Here is a 15,862-nt window from a genome sequence, read left to right on the forward strand (position 1 = left end):
TTTCCTGGGAAAGCGGGGGTTTGAAGCTTTAATAAAATTTTTGTAGCCAGGGAGTACTGACTTTAGCGACATCTATTGACTTTCACTTGGACAAAAGTTTCGTCAAATGGATTGAAAGATTGGTTAATGCAATTTTAGTTTACTTCGAAAAGGTTAATTCTCCGAAATGAACTCCAGAGAAAATTGAAGAATTCGAAATTTCGAAACATTTTAATTTGGCCTTTTTAAAGGTCTTTTAGCCGGGGACAGCTATTTATTATATTTTTAGCGTGCAGGGACAAGCGAAAGCACGTCTGAGATCAATATATCAGACGTCAAGAAGGAGATTGGTCTCAGTAGCGCAGTTGCTAAATGGTACCTGCGTTATCTGAAGGAAGGCCTGAAACCGGAAGCGGACCTTAAGAAGGCTCAGGACAGATCTAAGTCATCTTTATCAAGAAACCGGGGAGCGGCGGGGATTAGCTCGCATGAAAGGAATGCCCCAAAAAATGCAAACCTGAACCCAGGGATGAAGGGCATTTAACTGGCCATATTGTCAAAAATGTTTCCTGAGCAAAGACTAGCTCATGAGGAGCAGGACCTTGTCGTCAGGCAGATGTGTAAGGGATGGACGGCGAAACTTGTGTTCACCGAGATACGTTTTCGACCAGGTTACACACTGGTGGAAAGCACGTCGGAGGACATTGTAGAGTGGCTAAGGACCATAGTTTCTAAATTGCCAGGCTAGGATGGAGCATCAACATGTGCTGGACATGAAATACGAGGAGCACACATGCCGCAACAATAGAGACGGAAGATCTCATGGACCTTTTAATCGCTCAGAATGAGGATCTCCATACGCGATTATGGAGAGTCTTCAGAAGCAAGGTGGAGGGCAAGAGTAGACTCCTCATGATCAGGGTAGATGACCGATCCCTGGAGGCAATTGCAGTTGCCATTCAACCATCGATTTCGCAACATACTTGTGCACGTACACAGGGAAAAGCCGAGGAAAGACATCTCGGACGAAACACCGGGTGGAAAACTTACCGAGATCCCCGAAGAAATCTCGGAAGCCATAGAGGCATAAAGGACTGGATCAGTCAGGGAAATAGATCTGCTGCTAAGTGAAGAGCAGAAGCTGGACCCAGATCTTCTAGAATTTAGGGTGCACAGCGACGTGCAGGAAACCACCATGTCGGAGGAGGAGGGTGATACTCCGATAGCCCATATAAACCTTCTCCATGGGAAAGCTGCATCTGCGGTAATTGCAATGGCAAGATTCAAGCAGAACATTGAAATAGTGATGGCTCTCGAGCCTTGGGTGCACCGGGGGCAGGTTCGCGATCTGCAAGGAGGAAGTATTTAGGTAATTTGGGACTTCTTTTGCGAAAACCAAGAGCTTGTATAATTCTTAAACGTAATTTAAAATACATGTGCCTTTCAGAGTTTCTGCCCGGCGACTTTGTGGCTATCCAAGTTTCACTGGAAGCACTTGAGTGGCAGTCGTGGCATCGGGTACCTCCCAGGAGACCACATAAGGGTCCCACCGGAGTTAGTCGGTAAACTGGTGAAATACTGTGGGAAGAGGGCGTTCCCACTTCTCCTCGGCTGCGATGCTAACGCCTATCATGAAGTCCGGGGAAACAGCGAGACCAGTCGAAGAGTTGAGTACTTTCTTGAATTTATTCTTAACAATAAGTCAGAAATATATAATATAGGGGAAACTCCAACATTCGTGACCAACACTAGACAAGAGCTACTAGACATCATTCTAAGAAATACTCTAATGAACAGGCTGGTCGGGAATGGGAGGGTGTCGGATGAGCTCTCTATGTCTGATCACAGAATAATCAGAATCGACATTGAGGGTAACTCCGAAATAAAAAAATAATAGGGATTCCAGGAGAACGGATCGGGATTCCTAAAGCCACTGAGCAACAACATGGCTCACCTTCAAGGGAGCGGTGACATCAGGAGCGAACTGGAATTAGAAACAGTGGTGGAAAACCTCATCACAGTCGTCATTGACGCATATGAGGCCAGCTGTCCAACAGTTATGCCATCAATGGATGTACCCTTGTGGAATAAGAATTTAGCCAAAATGAGAACAGAGGAACGAAAACTCTTCAACCGGGCAAAACGCACCGACGACTGGACGAGGTGCAAAAACGCGATCAAAGAAGGAAAAGGGAATTTCGTGAGCGGATCACAGAAGCAATTAGGCTTTACCAACTTGTAGCCAAAGACAGGGCAATGTCTTTTGTTTGTTTCAAGAAGGAAAATGGGATATTTACCGAGAATGAGGAGGACAGAGTACACCTGCATGTCAGAACTCATTTCCCGGGATCCTACTACACGGCGGCAGGCGACAACCTACTGCTACAACGAATAAAAGGAGAAGAAAGGAGAACTGGAAATTAGCAGGAGAGGCATGCTCAGAAGCTAGGGTAAAGTGGGCAGGCGGAACTTCTAAGCCACTGAAATCGCCCGGAGTAGATGGCATTTTCCAAGCACGAATCCAGAAAGGCCTAGAAATCATCTTAGAGTCTTCTAAGGGTGAAAAGGGGCAGATAGCCCTGCGATATATGCTAAGGGCGTAGAGGCGGGCAAAAATGGTCTTAATTCCGAAAGCGGGTAAAAAGGATCCTTTTCACTCTAAATCTGTCAGACCAATTTGCCTAACATCGTTCGTACTCAAAACCCTACATCAGTGTCGGAGGCTTATTGGGCAGGACGGTCAACCGAAACTGCTCTCTGTCAGCTGAAGGATGTACTACGAGGTGCCTTAGAAACAAAAGAAATAGCATTTTGTGCATTTTTGGATATCGAAGGAGCATTCGATAACACATCGTACACAGAAGTACGAGATGCCTTAATCGGTAAGGGAGTGGGAAACACCCTGGCTTTCTGCATTGGCAGAATGTTAGACAGCAGGCAAATAGAAGTACCGATAGATTCAAATTCTATTGTCATCAATACTACTCAAGGTTGTCCACAAGATGGGTTATTATCACCACTTATGTGGAGTATAGTAGTGGACGAATTCCTGGACGAGCTAGCAAATACTGGAATACAAGTCCAGGATTACCCGGGCGACATTGTTTTAAGGGGGGGAGGCAAATATGAGGATACCCTATGTGACAGATTCCAAACTGGATTAAGGGTTACTAGTGCCTGAAGCAAGAAGGCAGGACTGCGTGTCAATCTAGTCAAAGCCACCATAGTACCATTCACTAGGAAACGTAAGGATGATCACTTGCGAGCCATAAGGTTACTTGACATGGATGTGAAACCATAAATAGAGGTCAAGCGTTTGAGAATTAGGCCAAATATTTGGGAATTACGCTAGACCAAAAATTACTCTGGAAGACGTATGTAGGTCCATAGCAGGAAAAAAAATGGTTTGCACCCCGAAGATACTACTTTGAATAGTAGAAGTATTACAATAGTGAGGCATATGGGGTAGTAATCTGGACAGAAAGAACTGAACTTAGCACACATGCGAGGGAGTTACAGAAACTCCAAAGACTGGTTTGCTTGTGAACCACACACACTCGCATAAGGATTTCTGTCAAGGTTAAAGGCGACTGCACTTTCTAGCGGAGATAGCGCAGAAGTAGGGACCCAAATTAAAATGACAATATCAACAACAGTAATCACGATAACACAACCGGTAATAGTCGAAATTTTTAGAAGGAGCAGTAATACATCACTTCCACCGCTTCTGGTAGCTAAAATGGGAGATTCCATTATAAATCCGCGCGAAATTGCGACGGTCACCTACTGGAAAAGTAGAAACACCCACTGTCCCAACGGTGAAGGCGACTAGAAGTGAAAAAGGGAGTGGCACCGTAGAGGCTAAGTGTCCTCGCGATCAAAAAGGGGAGACGCCATCGAATTCGAGTTCGGAAAAGGAGTGCCGAGAAAAGATGGGAAACTCCGAGCTCTTTTTGGGGAAAAAAGGGTGACGAACTCCCCAATCAGGCGGAAATGCAAGTCATCTCATCGCAGAGGAAGGCTACTCAAGAAGTGCAGGGTGGTCCTACGGAAAATGAATGCCGCTACCAGTGTCCAGCGAAACATCTCCATGGGTGTCAAAAATAGCTTAATGGAGATGGAAGAACTGGGGAACCTTATTGCACACCAGCGAAACTCTCAGATGACAGCCGAATAGAAGCTGCGGAAAAAGCATATCGCTAGTACCGCCCCTAGTTGCATAAAACGTAGTGCCCTCGGTCGTTACAGGTGGAACAAAAAATCGACATTAGGAGATGAGAGGAAAACAGCGTGGATCTGCCGACGGAACGGAGAGAGGGGCAAACCAGCAATTCTCATTAAACCGAATGAAGGGAGATCTTTCGCGGAAATTCATCAAGAAATTCGCAACAACGTCAAGCCAGAAGACGCTGGGGTAGATGTTAATTCTATCCGGGGGACTCTAAGAAGAGTACATTTTGCGAGACAGTCCAGAGAATTCTAAGCTCGAAAACAGTGGTTTCTAGCCTAGAACCCATGTGCACCCTTGAAATCAGGGACCTAGATTATCTGAAGAGGTGGGGGAGGAGATAAAAATCGATTACCCAGATGTGAGCAACCTTAAGGTGGAAGTTACGCCTGTTAGCTCTAGAGGAAACAAAATAGCCATTGTCACTGCTCCTGAGAAGACAGTGAGCCAACTTCTCCATTGCGGGAAAATAAAGATCAGGAGGATTATTTGCAGAAAAAGGTAAAGGGGACTTCCAACCAGCTGTTTTAAGTGCTGGACATATGGACATACAGCAGGTGCTTGCAATGGGCATGACAGAAGCACTTTGTGTTACAAGTGTGGAGAAGCCGGGCACAAAGCGAAGACTTGTGATTCAGCAGAGTGCTATGTCCTTTGCAAGGATCGCGGTCTGTGAAGATGATGAGGGTTTCTGTTCCCGGTTCTGGGCGTTGCTAGGTCGAAAAGTCAAGCACCATGATCCACGTTCTGCATGCAAACGTGCATAGAAGTGCAACTGCTCACGACCTGATGGGTGCAAGAAAGAAGAGCTGATTTGTTGCTTCTCAGCGAATAGTACTGAGATAGGATTTCACCATCGTGGTACACTGATATATCTGGGTGACAAATACAGTTAACTTGCGAGTGCGGGTCCATGGTCGAGGAGACGGCTTCGTTTGGGTTCGTTGTGCAGAAGTTACGTTTTTCAGCATTTACTTCCTACCAAGCGAATCTATACAAGCATTTCGGAAAAGGCTCGCCACCTTGGAGGACGAGATTACAAAGACGGAAGGGAGAATTCTAGTTGGAGGAGACTTTAAAGCCGGAGCCCTCGAATGAGACATGCCTCAACCAGATTCTCGAGGTACATAGATTTTGGAGATGTCCGCCAGGACAGGACGTATTGTCCTAAATATCGGTAGCAGTTGGACATTCCGACGCTCTGGTTATGAGGGCACTATCCTTGACGTAACTTTTTTTACGGAGTCCCTAGTGTTAGCGGTCCAATGATGGAAGGTATTGGAAGTTTCCTTCGAAGTAACAAACGGTTTTCTCCAAGGTTCTGCCGCCCGGTAAACACCTACCGGGTGGAACATCGGTAAAATCAAGGTGGAAAAATTTGTCGAAGCCCTCTTAAAATTGGTAAATCAACGCCACAACTTAGGCGCATATAGGAGAACTGTAACTGAATCGTTAGTTGATTCAACAATGAGTTTTATTACCCCAGCTTCAAATGTATCAGCTCCCAAAGGGGAACTGTGTCTGGGAATAACGCGTGTACTGGTGGACGGTTGAAATTGCAAGCCTACGGAGGAACTGCCTCAGACTTCAGCGGATTGCTCAACGGAGGACAAGACGAGGTGACGTTTAGAACCGCACAGTATAAGAGGGAAAAAGGAACTCCGCCAAAAGGCGGTACGCTGCTGGCAGGAGTTAGTCAACGACATAAACAAAGAGCCATGAGGTATAAGCAGGTTTTCAAAAAACTGATCATGGTGTTCTATGGAGCAGCGAAGTTGGAAGAAATCGCGTAGGCCGTTTTTCCCGTCTACCCCATCCAAACTGACGCTGTCGATGAAAAAGTGAGTACTGAGGAATGCCCGCTCTTCACTGCAAAGGAATTAGAGGAGGCGGTCTTGTCCGTGAAGGACAAAATAGCATCAGGACCGGACAATATTTCCAACGAAGTGTTGAAACTCGTATTTAAATAAAAGCTGGGCTTGCTATTCGGCCCATTCAAGGCACGTTTAACAGTGGGAGATGTTTGCGAGACTTGTGCTGATAAGCAATGGCAAACGTGATCCAGAGACGCCGTCAACGTATCCTCCGTTTAGTATTTTGGAAATAGCGGGGAAGCTGCTTGAGAAACTCATCAAGCCACCATTGACTGACGCAATGCGTGCTGCGGGAAACTACTCACCAACATAATACGGTTTTAGAGCGGGACAATCTACAACCTGATGCCATAGTGGAGGTCCAAGCGGTAAAACTAGTCGCCACTGTCGGCGAGTGGTGCTCCTTACCCGTGATGTAAGAAACGCTTTCGCTTTTGCAAAGCGGTGCGACATGTTTGAAGCACTGGAGAATCGTTTTTATACTCCTAGCTACCTACTCTACGAGACCCGGGGAGGACAGCATTGAATGAAGATGATATCGGGAGCAGTTCAGGGATCTATCCTTGGTCCGGACCTTTGGAACGCCTTATACGATAGTCTTCTACGACTCAAGATGCCTAATGAATCGCACTTGGTCGGATACGCGAATGATGTTGCGGCACTGGTTACCGCACGCACAATTTAGTGGGGAGTAAGCAGATGGAGGGCTGAGCATGGATTCTCTCTAGCTCTGGAGAAAACCGAACCCGTTATGCTGACCAAGCAGAGGACGGGTGTCTTGCTTCCCCGGAAACCATAATTGAGGGCATGTTGAAGAGCGAAGATACATCGTGCCGCATATTACACTCAAGGCATTCTTAAGGCGAAAAAGAGGGAGATGGATAGGTAGGATGCCAGCTTAGTTGAATCCACGGGGTTTTACTCCTCCTGTAAAATGGTTACGGGTCAGAGGGCTAGACGTTCCAGGGGGATGTTTTAGCCGGTGGTCTGGCTGAGACAGGAGTTCGGCACGTAAATGTATTTCACCTAAATTGCTAATAGCTTCGAAATCCAAATAGACCGGAAATTTGGGTAGACTTTGTGAAAGTGAATGCATCTGGAAAAAGAGGCTATCATTAGACATATATATAGCGTTGTATCGTTTAAATAAAATCTAGGACGACGTTACCTCAATGACAGCTAAAGTTGGAGCTGGTCTGAAGTAACTCTTTCTCAGTTTTTTCTCAGTTTTTAGAATGAGATACATCTGGATGTGTCAATTGTTAAGGCAGAAGTGCCAGTGGGTAGGTTATGTATTAAAAAAAAAGATGACAGTTTTATTGCAGATATAGATGTGCATGTTTGATGGTCTATATTTCACTTATCGTACTGATCCTCAAGGCAAGCACGGAATTCTGTAGGTAACTTGTCGAATTCTAGTCTGCAGGGAGTCGACAAATATAGTCCCAGTTTCTTTTTCATATCTTCTTTGCAGGTAGAAGTTGCTTTGGGAATCCAGTTCAATCTGCCGCCATTTGAAACCTTAAATTCCTGACTTTCAATCAATTTTTCATACGGTTTACCCTTTTTCATCAACAAACCATTTATTTTCACTAATCCTTTTGCCTGAATCGAAGGAAACTCGTATCTCATTTCGATTCAAATCCTTAGAAAAAAAACAATAAAGAAAGAAAACACTCAACTATCGCCTGCAAGCCTTTCTCCTCCAATCATTAGTTGCCAAATAACGATGACCAAGCAATCGAAAAGGATCATTAAAGTGATTTGGGTTAATGCGAACGTGCATTCTCTGGAAATGATTTTTTCTCAAGACAACAGATCGGCGTCGTTGCCGGTTGGACATGAAAACCCTTTTTGCAGGACCTCCTTCATTGGAATGTATTTAATTTTTTTCTGAAAAGGAAAAAAATGGGAAAATTGCAATAGGAGGCACTTCAATTTGATGATTTTGCAAAAAATGCGGATGAAAGCTGGACAGGTCCTTAAGGTGTGCTGTTGCAATTATGTTGTTACACGTCCGAGTGGAGAAAAAAGGATATAAATGGATCTAACTATGGAGTAGAAACTGGACCTGAATAGGATTGTGTATGTACGGAAGGTAAGAGGATTGATGGATTATATATTAAAAGTAATGCAACTTTGAATAACCCTTCTTTTGTGAATGCCTGCCATGTAGGTGGTATCCTTTTGTTGAAAATACGCAGAGTCATACAGGCATGAAATATAATCCAATTTTCTTTAGGAGTATTGAAAGTATAGCTAAACAAAGAGCCTGGTTCCTGTATTATTTGGTAAATTTTCCTTTTCGCCTAGTAATTTAGCTGGGAGACTGTAAGACACTGAGCCGTCCGAAGAGCTACAATCTGGATCATTATAATATAAGAAACATGGAAGTGGTTAGTGTTTTTCCAAATCTTTTAAGCTATATAGCTTACGTCTTTTCCATCAAAGTTGAAATATGGAGTAATTTGTTTGCCAATGTTTCAAGGTTAGATAAAATTTAAGGAGATAAAATTAACAGCGGATACAACTGGAAAGAGAGTAGAGACAGGAGTATTTTTAGGAGAATCCTGGAAGCTTTTAGCAGAAAAGCAGTAAGCCGCAGTATGCAGCCGGAAGAACCATGTTGGAATTTATGCCAAATTAGGGCGTAAACAGATCTGAGAAACAGTTCATTGCAGAACAGTTGCCTCCACTCCTTGAAAAATCTGAACTTTATCATAAAGGAATAAATTACCCTAAAGGAAAGGATCATGAATATTGAAGCGGGGATCAAATATGATCAAATATTGACAGCCCAGAATGCAGTTTTATGTCATTGTTTCCGAAGCGACTGTAGGTATTGGTTAACCACTGTAGTCGCTTGACTTCCGTAGAATTTAGATAATAAGGACTGCGAGAGTATGTACGCACGTTAGTTGCGAAGAGCTAGTTAAGGTATGGATTTCGGAAGATCGTGAGCAGATATTGCGGGTCTGCACAATTCATAGTCGAGAGACCATTATTTCTTACTAATCGTATTTCGACTGGAGCATATGCTCCACCAAAAGACGCGCATTTGGAATGTTCGTCCTTCACTACGCGAAGGGAAAAATGTTCAGCCCCATATGGAAAGCAGCCCACTCTTCTTCTTCACATTGACGAGATCATCTCCTGATTTTTTTCATTTGGTTGTTCAAGAAGTAGTGTCCCGTCAAAAGCTCTACAACGGTTTTTACGCCCCCTTTTTAAGGGACAATAAAAATGCCGCTCTATTGGCCTCGTGTTTTTTTCACAAAGATTTTTCTCCGTCGAGAGCTTCACTCTTCAGAGAAGACCACCCACTGTCAAGGTTGGCTCTGATATCGTCATTGTAAAGGCAGGCCTTTGACGGACCAGCCTATTAGTCTCCTCATTATCATCAGTATCAGCAGCAATTGGTGGTAATTCCACACCAGCTAGCTTAATATGGTTTTCTTGGGTTTGCTGATGATGCAGCCGGACTACTGGAACAGATTGGAATGGAGCGGATGCGGTAGTTTGCGCAACATTTTTCTGTTACCAATAAAATGCATATATCTCTATCTGAAATATGGTAGTTTTTTCCCGAGAGATTGGCCCAGGTCTGTATTCTGGTCTCCGGAGAACACATCTGAGTCCGATTTGCCATGACTGACCTGTCGGTGAATATTATTAAGTCAGTACACTCAAAAAGCTTGTGGTCATTTGTTTAACCATTCTTCTCCCCAGTAATACTTAGACAACCGAGCGTTTGGAACTGTGGAAGCAGCCTGCCAGCCAGTTAGCAAACTTCAGCCTCGTTCACTAGACGATGCATGTACACATCAAAATGGATGGATATATTCAGTGAATCCGTTGTGGTGGAGATGCCAGGTGGCCATCGCAGTCTTAAGATACGACCGCATCTACGCTACGTTACGCGACGCGTCCCAAACTGCACTGTCTCTTAAAATATCTTCATATAACTTTTGTTTAGGGATTGAGGAGCCCTAATTCCGCATCCTTGATGTCGGACCGGACCAAATGGTGAGTAACTTACTCGCACCCTTTATGGTCCATGGACTCCTCTTTTTGGATCTAACACCCAAAGTACAAAAATCAAAAGAGGAAGGCGGCTACGGTTTCATACCAGGGCAGGGGCAACTCATCAGATGCTACCTCACTTCTGCCCTGGGAGCAGCGTGACCGAAGCGGTGTTATACGCTCCCTTTTACAATTCGCAAAATATGCTCTGAGAACAATTGGGTGACAGTATTGGTAGTTAATCTCGCCGTGCCAAAACTGAATTTACACCTCAATACAGGTAATCAGAGTGTGGGTCTAGCGACCCCCCTTCCCCGTTGTGACTACTTTCCCCGCCTTGTCGCCTTTCGGTATTCTGTATCCTTTTCAGGTAGATAGCGTACCTCACCTGCCAGAATGTCTATCGTAGTCATTCCCGCAATGTCCCATGCTGCCTAGCCTGAGATTGTTTTTGTCCTCAATGGCACTAAGTGGTAAGTTATGTTTACGTTCCTCTAATTGCTTTTACACGCTAGTGCTTCCACCTAGATCAACGTCGTGTATAACAGGGTAGAGCGAACCAGTCAGGCCACAAGTAATACTCGGCAATATCTTCTACCTACAATGTTAGGCATCATACCTGTTAACGATACCTTGGTATTTGTCGCTTTTCGCAGGCATAGTCCATGTGTCCGTTGAAATTGATCTTTGCGTCAATCATTTGATAACCAGCTTCGAAGTGATGATGAGGTCACCAAGACGTATTCCTTTCCCTACGGTTGGTTATCAAGACCGCCTTCGTCTTTTTTTCCGCAAGGTCAAGCTGAACCATTTCCAATCACACTTTAATGGCGCTGATGGTTTCGCTAGCATACACTTGAACATCTTCAGGTTGTTTCGCGACGACAACCGCTGGTAGATCATCTGCAAAACCAATTATCATGGCCTCGCTTGGCACGGGAAAGACAGGGACCTCGTTGTACATCATGTTCCACAGTAGAGAACTCAACATCGAGTTCTGTGGTACTCCGGTTGTGACGGTGTACTGCTTAGGTCCCTCATTTGAACTGTGTCAAAGTGTCCTTTCCGAGAGGTATTTTTCTAGGAGCTTAGTCAAATTAATAGGGACACCCGTTCTAGCCAGTGATTTATCTTCTGTGATTCCCTATCGTGTCTACAAGGCGGTATGATGATGAATGTCCTGGTTGCTTATTGGGGTTCGGGAGCAAAACTAGTTTTGCCACTTCCACCGATTGAGAAAAACTCCTTTTACCAAGCATGCCTTAAATACGTTGATAAACCAGTCGAAACTGGTCTTAACAGCGAGCTTAAGGGCTCTATTAGGAATAACATCTAAATCAAGGGCTTTATTGTCACCGATTCTCCGGCAGATCTCCGCGAATTCTTCTTCTGTTAGCGGAGGTATGGTAAAGATGTCCAAAGCTTGTTTATATCTTTTGCTCTCCTCTTTATGCGGGGGGAAGATCGCCATCACTATATCAAGCAGAAGATGCAGGCAGATCAGTTGTGGTGTTTGCCCTTTAGTGTTTTTCATAACAATCCTGTCCGCTGTTCACCAGGGGGTTTGATCTGCCTCCACGCGAAGTTCCTTGAAACATTTTCGCCTGCTGGTCCGTATACCCCACTTAAACCTACCTAGAAGGTTTGCGTATACTTCCCGTTTCAGTATCGACGTCTGGTCATCTCCTAAATCGTTGGGGGAAGCATGCTGCCCGCAACTTGATGATTTCTTTGTACTACCATTAGTTTGACCGCTCATTGGTAGGATTCGCCACCTCGGCATGGCAGCATCGCGATCTCTCCTTATGCGCCTCATCATCGGTGCTGCCTTTTCTGAAGCCATTCCATCGGGATCATGCTGCATCATTTCCAACTCCGCAGGAACACACCTCGCGGCGTGGCCCATTTTGGATGTGGAGGAAAATTGCCTGGTGGTCCCTATGAGGATAGTGTTTACTAGCGAACCAGACCATTCTCCTAGCCAATGCGTTACTCAAATACATACAAATCGACTATTGAGACCGAAGCTGTCCCTCGAAAAATGGATGCATTCCCGGTGCTTGCTGTTGTTCCTTGAGCATCAGTGGATGAACCACTTGGTGTAATTGGTCGCCTCCACATTCAACCAATTCGGCTGTAATTCCATCGGCTCCTGTCGACTTATGGTTTTTAAGCCGGTGAATTGCACGGTCTGTTTCTTCTGTGCTTGGTGGTGGCAGCATTTGTCAGTCGTTTTCAGTTAGCCGGACCTCCAACTCGCCGATATTTTTATTGTTGAGCGTTCATCAAAGTACTCAACCTATTGCTTCAATATGCCCATTCTGTCGGAAATCAGATTTGCCTCTTTGTCTCGGTAGGATGAGCATCGAGGTATATAAGGCTTCATCCTGCTGACTTGTTGGTAAAACTTACGCGCTTGGCGCGATTGCTTCCTCTACTTTTCGAGTTCATAGACCTACTAGTTCTCCCAGGATTCCTTTTTCTGTCTGTGAAGTCGCTTCTCCGCTCGACGGAGTTCGTGATAAATCTCTGCACGTGCCCGCGTTCTTTGCAACATTACTCGGTATACACACACATTCATCGGCGAGCCAGCCTTTCCGACTTTTCTTGCGACTGGGGCTAAGTATGTTTTGGAGCCGTATCAATGATAACATTCTTCAGGTGATTGTGAAGATCATTTGTTTATGCTCCATCTCCAGGGCATCTATTAGCTCCGGGTTTTGCGGCATCCATTTTCCCCTTATAGGTGTTACGGAGGGCTGCGTTGTTAATGGTTTAATTATTCACTTTCACCTGATCGTCGGAGGGAGTTGTAGGCGGTGTTGTAATTGGAGCTCGGAGCGCTATTCCAAGGAGATAGTGATCCGAGTCTATATTGGTCCCCTACATGTTCTCACATTCATTAAGGCTGAGAGGTGGCGGCGTTCGATCAGCACGTGGTCAATTTGGTTGAAAGTGGTCCCCCCCGTGGTTCGTGCGATACTGCTAACTGAATAATCAGTAGTCCGTTATCATTAGTGTCCCTATGTAAGCTATGGGACGTATCGCCTGAATACAGGCTGCCTCCCTATTTGGCTGTTAAAATCCCCAAGTATGATTTTGATATTATACCTCGGACAGGTTTCGAGGGTTCGTTCTACTGCCTCGTAGAAGGTATCCTTCTCCGAATCTGCAATCTCCCCTGTAGGGCCGTGAACGTTAGTGAGGTTTATATTTCTAAATTTGCCTCGCAAACGCAGAGTGCATGGCCTTCCGCTTGTATTTCCAAAGTCAATAACAGTAAGTTTCATTTTTTGGCTGACTAAGAAACCTACTCCGAGCACATGGTTTACTGGATGGCCATTGTAATATATGATGTAGTGACTTTTCCCCAGGAAACCAGTCCCTGCTGCTGTTACATCAGCCTTATATTGGGACAGGGTATCGACTAGCTGCTCAGCAGCATTTGGCCTGTACAGGGAGCGCACGTTCCATGAGAAAATGCGTAAATCGTTATTCCGTTGTCGTTGCCGGGTTCGTCGTTTTAAAGTCCATCCTGTCCGAGGCTCTTTCCGTGGCTTCTTAACTTTGGTTTTCCGTGTAGAGTTGTCGGCCCTTACCCAACCCCCAACCTGTTGGGGTACAATTTGTCCCGTTTTTAGGCGTGGGAGACCCGCCTTCATCCTTCTTCGCCTGCAGTTTTTCATTAAGGAAGAACTCCCAGCGATCACCATGTGGAGGCGGAGATAGGGTTTGGTAGTAGAGCGGTTGGTGTTGGTTCAACAGGTGTTTCCCAGGTTTTATGCTCCACCGTGGGTACCAATCCACGTTTCGCCGTGGAATCAATACGACCCTTTGACCGCTTTCGCATTGTGGAGGCTTATCTGGGCTGTCTTAGTACTGGCCAATGGCTTCGTTATTGTTTGGAGTTCTTCTCCATTGGCGGAGTGTCGCCCTATTCCTCCGACATGGCACTTTCCTGCACGTCACTGTTCATCCTAAACCCTAGGGCTAGGTCGTCCAGTTTATGCTATTCACTGGACAGCAGGTCTACTTCCCTGGCTGATCCAGTCCATTCCGCCTCTATGGCTTTCCAGAGCTTTTCAGGGATCTCGGTATGCTTTTCATACGGTGTCTCCTCCGAGGTGTCTTTCCACGGGTTTGCCATGTGTACGTGGCATGCCAAATCGATACTTGATAGGGCAACGCCGACGTTTGATTGCCTCCAGGGATCAGCCATTTACTCCGATCCTGAAGAGTCTACCCTTGCTCTCCACCTTTATTCTGAATCACGTCTCCATAATCACGTATAGAGATCCTCATTCTGAGTGATGAACATGAGATCTTCTCTATTAAAATAGTTAGGTAGCTTAAGTACTGAGGAAGAAAGTAAGTAGCTTTCGAAATACGTATTTACTAACTATTAAAATATATTGTAGTAGGAGCAAGCTACCTAGTTTTATTTTTATCTTCTCTATTGTTGCGGCTTTCGTGAGAAAATTTTCACCATGTTACTCCTGTTATTTCATGCGTGCTCCTGATATTTCATGCCCAGCACATGTTGGCAGTTCTGCTCTTTCCCAGCCTAACCATTTCTGAACTTAGGTCGTAAGCCACTCTGCAAGGTCCTCCAGTATGTGATCTGGTTGAAAGCGTATTCCGGTGAACACAAGTTTTGCAGTCCATTCCTTGCACATCTTCCTGACGACGATATTTTCCTGTTTCTCATGAGTGAGTATTTGCTCGGGAAACATTTTTGGCAGTATAGCTAGTCGAATACCCTTGACCGCACTGGCCACTGGCCTTCACCCCTGATCTGCACGGGTTTTTTTTTCGACTCTTGGGTCCAGGTTTGGATTTTTTGGGAGCATTCCCTTCATGCGGGCTAATCTCCGCTACTCTCTGCTTTCTTGGCTCCAATAAAGATAGCGTAAGTCTATGTTGAGTCTTCTTAAGGATCTTTTTTAGTTTCAGGCTTTCCTTCAGATAACGCAGGTACTATTTAGCATCAGCGCCACTGAGACCTGTTTCTTTCCTGACATCTGATATATTTATTTCAGACGTACTTTTGTTTTTTGGCAGTGGTATTTGCTGGTTGTTGTCCTCGCAGTATACCAATGTTGACCTTGGATCTATAGCTTGGCGTCCCAGCTTCTCAGATCTTGGGCGTAATTACCTGGTTCTCAGCATTTTGGAGATATGCCTCCGCATGGTTAACCAGTTTGTGTGCGGTGCCGTTCCCGCTTGTTTGGTTGCAGTTTTTTTTATTTCCTTCATTTTTGCAATATTACTCATTTGATTCCACACGAGTATGGGAGTTAGGCGGTACACCGTACCATAGCCCCCCCTAGCACGGTAAGGTCAAACTCACTCACTGAGGCGACCAGGTATCAGTGACGCTCCGTTCGAATGTAGTCAGTTACCCCCGACTGCAAACTATCCAGTGGGCAGAGTTCGCATGACACCCTGGATTGGGGGAGGTGTTTTTCGACTTCCCAGTCTAGATCCGTAGCGTTTTGTTAATAGGAAGGTCACCTCGTACAGGGTGTGGCTATTACCACGGTCTTGGTAGACAAGAGCTTGGCCCCTGGAAAGCCACACATCGCCCTAGAGGACAGACAGCTCACCTGAAAGAGAGATAGGCTTGACCCCCATATAAGCTTCAATCCCAAACCTGTTTAAGGTCAAGGCTACAAAGTGTTAGAGCTTGCCGGTCTGCATTTTTGCTAAGATGACTTTTTGAACAGAGTCTCTGCTTCGCTCTATTAAATCGTTTTCA

The sequence above is a fragment of the Hermetia illucens genome, chromosome 4 (genome assembly GCF_905115235.1).
Source record: "Hermetia illucens chromosome 4, iHerIll2.2.curated.20191125, whole genome shotgun sequence".
NCBI lineage: Eukaryota > Metazoa > Arthropoda > Insecta > Diptera > Stratiomyidae > Hermetia > Hermetia illucens.